Source organism: Furipterus horrens, unplaced genomic scaffold, assembly GCF_987537825.1.
Source record: "Furipterus horrens unplaced genomic scaffold, mFurHor1.1.pri manual_scaffold_17, whole genome shotgun sequence".
Classification (NCBI taxonomy): domain Eukaryota; kingdom Metazoa; phylum Chordata; class Mammalia; order Chiroptera; family Furipteridae; genus Furipterus; species Furipterus horrens.
Window position 1 is genome coordinate 11,610,084 of NW_028327187.1, and position 6,587 is coordinate 11,616,670.

Here is a 6,587-nt window from a genome sequence, read left to right on the forward strand (position 1 = left end):
TCAGGGCACGTGCCTGGGTTGTGGACCAGGTCCCTGGTTGGGGCATGTGCAAGAGGCAGCTGACTGGTGTTCCTCTCCCTCTTTTTCCCTGTCTAAAAATAAATTTTTAAAAAATTTTTAAAGGGATTTGGCTCCTCAGTTACAAGAGGACAAATACTGCATGATTGCACTGATGGGAGGTATCTAAAGTAGTGAACTTCATAGAAACAGAAAGTAGAATGGCGCTTGTCAGGGACTGGGGAGGGGGAAATGGGGAGATGTTGCGTAATGAAGATTCTAGTTTCAGTTTTGCAAGATGAAAAGTCCTGGAGATCTATTGCACAACAATGTGAGTGTACTTAACACTACTGAACTGTACACTTAAAATAGTTAACATGGTGGTGAATTTTATGTTGTGTGTGTGTTTTTTAATCACAATTTTTACAAAAGCGGGAGGGACCGGGCTCTTTCTGGTGATATTCGAAGTATGAGAGGTGTTTGACCCGAGAAAGATTCTCCATTCCTGACTTTGAAGATGGAGGGGGCCAGGTGCTGAGGAATGTGGGTTGCTTCTGAGAGCTGAGAGTGGCTTCCAGCTGACTGCCATGAAGGATATAGGAACCGCAGTCTTGCAACCACAAGGAGGTAAATCCTGCTACCACCGCAGGAGTTTAGAAGAGGTCCCCAAGACTCAGATGAGTTTGTAGCCTAATGGACACCTTTATTTTAGGTTGTGAGACCTGGAGCAGAAGACCCAGTTAACCTGTGCCTGGATTCTTAATCCATGGAAACTGAGAAAATAAATGTGCATTTTTTTGGTGTGTGTGTGTCTGTGTGTGTATATTGTTTTACTGACATTTTTTCATTTTTTATTTTTTATTTTATTTTATTTTTAGAGAGAGAGGAAAGGAGAAAGAGAGGGATAGAAACATCACTGTGTGGTTGCCTCTCACGCGCCCCCAACTGGGGACCTGATGTGCAACCTAGTCATGTGCCCTGACTGGGAATCAAACCAGCGACACTTGGCTCGCAGGCCAATGCTCAATCCACTGAGCCACAGCAGCCAGGGTGTTTTACTGAAATTTTTATTGCTACACTGTATCTAGATGCAGATATATAAATTATTATAGAATTTATTTCCAGAAATGTGCAAAAAGTTAGTATTATTTGTTTATAAATCAAACAACATATTAATCAGTGCAGTTGGAATGATTCATTCTGTGGGGTTCTCAGTACAAACGGTACACACTTGACTTGAAACATACAGAAAAAGTATAAACTACAGCAATCTGAATTGCAAGGATTAATTTCATGACACACTTTTGCATGACTATAAAATTTCCTTAACCCAACATGTATACTTACTACAAAATTCCATAAGAATTTTTTATACTCTTGGCCCTGGCTGGGTAGCTCAGTTGGTTAGAGCATCATCCCACTATGCTAAGGTTGAGGTTCGATCCCTAGTCAGGGCACATACAAGAATCAAACAATGAATTCATAGATGGGTGGAGCAGCAGATCAATGTTTCTGTCTCTCTCTCTCAAATTAATGAATAAAAGGAAAAAAAATTTTAAAGAATTTCTCATCATCTCTAGATGTAGAGTTTATAACACTTTTCAGAATAGCTACTACACATTTTGCCATGTCATGTCTGATTAATAAAAAGGATGTTTACCAAAAAACCTTCTTTACAGGATTAGAAAAGCATTAAAAGAAACGAAATTTGTGATTGCCAGTGTCCCGACACTTTATTTTAGAAATTTAAAGTTATTTATGGAACTGAAAATTGTTGCTTATTAGACTATTTAACAAAATTGTCTATCGAATCCGAAAATACAATTAAAATGTACTTAGATCAAACTAGAGGATGAAATTCTACTTCTCTTTTTTCCCCTTCCATTTTCAACCAGACTCTTTGACATTATGTTTGCTACCCAAGTCGTATCACTCTCTCTGTACAAAAGCAGACCACATCGCATGCCTTTTTTCTTTACAAATTTAATTGATTTCTTGACAAATGCTTTTATTTTTTTTATCAATACACTATCAGAACCTAACAATTTCAGATTGCATTGTAATGGTATATTTCTTTAAAGTATTTTATATTATGGATATACCAAAGCACATTAAAAACTGGCTCTCTGAATAGAACAGTATAATATTTGCCCTCCAAAACAACACAAAATAACATTTTCGAACATTTAGATGAAGTTCAGAATAATCTTAACTTGACTCTAAATAGCTAGATCTTATGCACGTGGTAGCACAGGAGAAAAATGTGGGGATCAAGCTATGTACACCTGATAAAATTAGGGTTCAGACAATCTGAAGACCTCTGTGCACCATGCTTTCACAAATAGTCCATGCAATGCTTCTAGAAAAATGAAGTCATTTCAACAATTATCATCAATATAAGTGGCCCTCTGATGATACCTGCCATGTACCATAGGTGCACAAGAACTTTCAACTCACCTAATATACATTCCAAAATTGTTTTTAAAATAAAGAGCTTTGTAAAAGAGTAGTTTAAATATCTTATATTAGCCCTGGCTGGTGTGGCTCAGTGGTTGATCACAAGACTGAATCGAAGGGTTGCCGGTTGGATTCCCAGTCAGGGCAGATACCTGAGTTGTGGGCCAGGTCCCCAGTTGGGGGCGCATTAGAGGCAACCACGCATTGATGTTTCTCTTCCTCTCTTTCTCCTTTCCTCTCTCTCTAAAAATAAATAAACAAATAAATTATTAAAAATAAATAAATAAAAATATACAAACCAGTAGATGAAAATCAAGGCAACAGAAAAATTCAACTTGTTACAAAAGTATCAGCACAACCTTAAAAATAATTTAGAAAAGGGTATTGAAAAAGACATGTTGCAGATCGCATCATGTTACCTAAGATTATGCCAATTCATAATTTAAATATTTCTTAAGTTATGAGATTGAAAATCATTTTCAAAAAAGTAATTTTCCATGTATCTGTAAATTCAGCGTTTCATCATATGGGTATGTTTCTTCAACACTATCTTTGAAAATAAGCCATTTAAAGGGAACCTTTGGTTCGCAGTCCTGTGCTCAATCCACTGAGCCACACCAGCTCCTCTATAAGGCATATCACAACCCCATGACCACTACTTTCCAGTGAGTCAAACTCTTGCAACCCAGGAATGGAGTCAAGATACAAATTTAAATGGTAGCACATAGTTTCTGCCACATGGTCATCTATGCTGCTGGTGAGCCCGATGAGGTTCCTTTGGATTTTATGGTTCTGCATTAGAGGTAGCAGTGGAGAGCGTGGAGGGCCATCATCACGACTCGCTCTGGGGCTCCGTAATGTGACTTCTGTGGTGCCAATGAACAAGGTCTCTTGGGAAACGGCTAGGTCCTGGTCTACCAGATTATTGTTTTGGAGAAAGAGTCCTCTGCAACTTGAGAAGGAATCGCGGAGACTTCCTCGGGAGCGGCTGTCTTGGAAATAGCTGGGTGATCCTTCCGAAGGCCCCAGGCCCTCATCTGCAGGCACAGAATAGCAAACACAGTCTTGAAGGCGAAGTCCCAGAACTCCAGCACGTGTTCATCGAGGTGAAGATGCAAGTCTCCGTTCTGAGATTCCGAACCCCTTACTGAATTATTCTGTGATTGGCGCTCACTTTTCAGGCGAAGACGGTGACAATGTTTTCGAACATCACTCTGTGTGGGACTTGGATTGGATGAATGGAGCCGGGCTTTGGCTCTCACCTCCTCCATTTTGATACACGCCTCCTCAGAGTTGGTAGGACAAGAGGCCAAGGGGTAGGACGCTAGTGATGATTGTGATGGAAGTGGACCTTATTGAGCTTTGGGCTCCCACATCTTGAAAGCCTCTTGATGCCCAGAGAGGAAAGCTATCCCCAGCTGGCAGAGCTCCCTGAGGGTGCTGCTCCCCTTGCCTTTCTGCTTTTGTTCTGCAGAAAGCCGCCTTTTAAATACACCCGTTAGGCTTTCACTCTTTGATTTTATTTTGCACCGTTTTCATCTTCACTGTGCATGTCACAGCTGGCCGTATCTTTACCATAGCAGCTACCAAATAAGGAATCGTTCTCCCCAAACTCACTGGCCAGTGACGATTGTTGTACTACCATGAAATCCGTTTGTTCTTTACTTTTATTCAGGCTCAAAGATTTCTGTAAGGTTTGAAGACTAATTCTCCTCGTTAAGCCTAGTTACCTAATCTGAAAGCACGCATCTCTCTGGAATATTAGCGACAAACATCTGGAGAGACGGCGGTGCTACATGCATGTATTTTTCCAGTTCCATTTAACCTTCGGAGCCATGTTCTGGCGGCGCCGGCGCCGGCCACAGCGGCGACAGCGGCCAGAGCTTGTCCCCTCTCGCTCGCTCACTGGCTCGCTCGCCCAGCGAGGGCGCGACTGCTGGTGAATGGAGGCAGTTTAAAGCCGCTAGATTTGCAGTAACTTGTCACCCAGTAACAGGATATGAATACACGGCTAGTTGTGTTATTACAGTAGCAAACTTTGGAACTGGGGTTGAAGAACCGGCTGACTGATTTGAGATGATCTGAATTTAGACTTGCTGCACGTAAAACGCAGGGGGATAAACAGAATCGGCGTCAAACACCACACAAAAGCGTCTCCTTCAATGCTCTGGTCAGGCCTTCTTCGTCACCCTCCTCCAGACTGACGTGACTCTCCGCCCCACCCCACCCCCAGATATTTATAGACACTAACGGACTTTATCACCTAAACGATACTCGTCTGTTTTATGCCTTAGTGGCTTTTTTTGCACCTAATTGGGCTTCAACTTCCTAGAGGGCAAAGATCTCTTTGATTTTTGTGCCCCCCGCAGTGCCTTGCACATACAGATACAAATATTCATTGATTGGCTAAAGTAACTGCTATAAACTAAAAGGTCCAGGTGCTATTTCTGGAAGGAACCTGGACGTGGTTCTTGAGATTCCAACGTGGGCTCTTATTAACCCACTGTGAGCCCCACCATCCAGCTTGTAGGGCAGCAAAATGTGTCATAATATCCTCCAACTCTTCTCTCAGGATAAGGACCACAAGCATGGATGACCCAAAAAGCCTGCCTGACTGGGAACAGGACCTGGTATTTAACAAGATTTTAACTTAATTAGCTAGCCCCACTAATCAGTATGGCCTAAACATCTGCCAGTGGAATCTGAGAGGTCTGTTCTAAAAGAAAAGCTGGGTTTATTCACCACACATGGGTGCACTTATGAGAGGGTGGGTGGGTGACAAATGCTTTACCAGTTAAATAAAATTAAGAGGTTAGAACCCAGTTTCCAGGAGAATTTGTGTAGTGCATGCAATGGCAATAACATTGATATTAGCAACTTTCTCTGTGTTATTTGCATAATTAAGAGTTTGTGAACTGTCTCAAATTAAAGCAGAACTTAAGAACTTGTTTTCTTTTTAATGTAGTCACATGGCTAGGTAGTATAAAAACATTTTGAATAGTCACTGACCTGTTTTCCTAGATCATGACTTTTTGAAAGAAAAAGTCCTTTATAATAATTTCTTGATGATGTGTCAAGCTACCTTAAACCTTTCTGGAACAAGAGATGAGGTATAAATACTAATGTGACAAAATGTCTACACGGTGGACTTGAAACTGCAGGAGGATTCTAACAACTAATTTGTTCAAGGAAATACAGGCAATTGTGATTCAATCTAGAGGCGTGGTTTAGGTAGACAGGCAAGTGAATTCATTTATCATTATTGCACTGCGTTGAGCTAAATGAAATCACCGATTGTGAGGACTTGCAAATTTATTTGATGAAAATGAAATCATAACTCGGATAAAAGTCATGGATTTTTGACTGATATTAATTACCTTTAACATTTTTATGGCTGCCTTTGGAGTGCAAATTCTCAGCATGTCCGTGAGTAAGGAAGCGTTTGCCCTAACACTGTGGGCAGAACTATCTGAATACCAAAATGACTTTGAAGTTTCGGGTTGAATGGTCAAAATCTGAGATGTGTGGGTACATTCGGCTTTGTGAAAGGACCAGTCTTTTTCATCAAACTGCTCAAATCAATGGCTGAAGTCAGAATTAAGACATGTTCAAATTGGAACCTTCTCCTCCATCGTTTCAAACAGTTCAGCCTTTGAAATATAACCACTTTAAATTTACTCGCTCCGAATTGACCAAATCAGCCTTGTAACTATCCGTTTTTGTAGGAATACAGTTGATTAAACTTTTTTAGACGTCTTGGTATTTATTTATGTGAACATATACGTTCTTGGTTAGGTAATAGACTATACACCACTTTGGCAAAAATGTGTTATTCACGTGTGTCGATTTCTTTCCAACATTATGCCTTACTGTAAAAAAACAAAACAAAACAAAAAAACTTGGACACTACTACCAGAGACAGTGCCCTAACCCCAAAGCCGGGCTGACAGGGTTACTCCATTGCGCCCTGGACACAATCCTGTTTGTCGCAATGGCTCCTGCGCGGAAGGTTACCCAGAATCTGATAGTCATTTTGTAGGCGGAGCTGGTTGTCGCCTTCCTTCCGCGCTGGTACTTAATTGTAACAGAAAGTAGTTCCGTCCCGTGTTGTTTCGGCGGAGGAGCCGTAGCCG

At 41.0% G+C, this 6,587-nt stretch overlaps 1 pseudogene; it reads right to left on the reverse strand.

Annotated features, from left to right (window-relative positions):
* Positions 1-3,021: 3,021 nt before the first annotated feature.
* On the reverse strand, positions 3,022-4,180 carry LOC149990514 (suppressor of cytokine signaling 6-like; annotated as a pseudogene).
* Positions 4,181-6,587: the final 2,407 nt, after the last annotated feature.